Source organism: Loa loa, assembly GCF_000183805.2.
Source record: "Loa loa unplaced genomic scaffold supercont3.22, whole genome shotgun sequence".
In the NCBI taxonomy this organism is placed as follows: Eukaryota; Metazoa; Nematoda; class Chromadorea; order Rhabditida; family Onchocercidae; genus Loa; species Loa loa.
The window spans coordinates 17,088-19,233 of record NW_018108202.1 but is presented as its reverse complement, the minus strand read 5'-3'; positions in this window follow the sequence as shown (position 1 = coordinate 19,233).

Here is a 2,146-nt window from a genome sequence, read left to right as displayed (position 1 = left end):
TTATTTCTCTCTCTCTCTCCTCCTCTCTCCCTCCCTCCTCTCTCTCTCTCCCTCAAATATTCTTAATTTTCCAGAAATTATCAACAGATGCGATCGGTTTTTATTTTCGTAGTACCGTACAGGTACATACACATATACGAACAGTATATCTATGCAAATACGACAAAATTTACATTAAGAAAACATTTAATGACACTTTGATGGAAAACTTTTTTAAAAGAAAAAAAAAGTGGAAAAAGCAAAATGAACCAGTTGAAAATTGACGAAATGATGAAAAATGATTGATAGCTTAAAAATAACAAAAAGAATGACAGTAAATTTTGGTTAGGAGATAAGTTAAGATAACCTTTATGGCGAGATGTAAGTTATGGTAACTACGGCGAGGGATAAGTTAAGGTAACCTTTATGGCGAGACGTAAGTTAAGGTAACTTTTATGACCAAAGATAAGACATATTGATATTCAGAATATTCATATTGAATATATGTTCGTAAACAGACTTAAAACTTTTTTTTTTTCATATTTGGAAGCATTTCTTTATTGTCTATTTATTATCATTGAAAGATTACTTTTATCATATCTTCTGTAGAAAATTATAACTTCGTTATAATTGATTTACATTCAGTTTTTTTTGGGTTATTTGAACATTCTTGCTGAAATAATCGGTTATTCATCCTCCTATCAAATTCAAATCTAAATCGGAATTGAGGAACTGTAAGTTGATGTAATTAATTTCCTGAATTTTCTATTTTATATTATTTACTTTTGCCGAAAAACTCATTCATCCACGGATATGAAATCATCCAAATATATATATATATATCTCCCTCTCTCTCTCTCTCCTGTACGACTCCCCTTCTTTTTCTCTTTATTCACTCCTATGATTAAGTCAATATTACCTGTACACGTATAGGTAAGTAGGATAGATAAAAGTGGATGAATGGCATATAATACTTATCCAACATAATATAAAATATTACATAGATTCTCCAAAGGAAACATTCATTAAGATAACCTTTATTATCGTTATCTTTATTATCACTATTATCTAATTTTACCACAATGATCATTATCCCAATTGTGATTATTACTATTATTACAATCATCATTATTTGCATATTTGATCTGAAATTACAGTTATTCACTCCATCAAACTAAACATTGCTAATCTTCGTCCAAATTGGGACAAAAAAGAAATTTCTTTCATTTTGTGCCTAATAAGCAGTACTGTCCATTGCAAAGGATTATAATGTATTTGGTATTTTTCCAATTTAACATAATTAATAAAGACGAAAAATAGTTTATGAAAAGTGGCACCATTAATTACTAATTAACATTTGTGACTAATTCCACATTAGAACGATGATAATTATTAAAAAGATTTTGAAACCACATGTCTTATTAATGATTTTTCAACGTAACTTCGTTTTAGATACCTGGCTTTTATAGTTTTTTAATCTCTCTTTCTCTCTCTTTTATATCAGACAAGAAATTAAAAAAGAAAATAAAACAATCAGAAGGAAGGAAAAGGAAAGAGTTTAAGCTATTTTTTAATTTACTGCATATTTTTAGAATTACTTAAGTATTTGTAATCGAAGGATTATTCTAATTAGTGTTGCAGCTCCTTTTTTAGTTATTAGTTTCAAAATTATAAAAATATGATTAGTATTGAGATGATTTTATAGTCTACATGATTAATTTATTTATCATCACTATCATCACCATCAATAATCTGATTGATATCATCGTCCTTATCATGTTCTATTTTATCATTATCATTTGATATTGCTATCATTGGCTCTATCACTACTTTCAACCTCATCATCTCTATCGTTACCTTTGCCATCAACAAAATTTCTTGTCGTCTTGATTTTACATAGCCTATTGCACTTTGATAACAAGTTGTCGAGAAGGATCGAAATGTTAGTCGTACTTGACATTGCTTCAAACTTGATCGATCAATAATAGTTGGCATTAATAAATGCTAAGCAATTTAATAAGAAATCAATTTTTGGCAGATGCAAATAATAATGAAAATTTTAAAAAAATAAAAAAATTCCAATAATTTTATTCCAGATTACGTTTTCAATTAGCAGATTCTAAATTCTATACAATTAATTATTCTAATGTTGGGAATACTGTAAAGT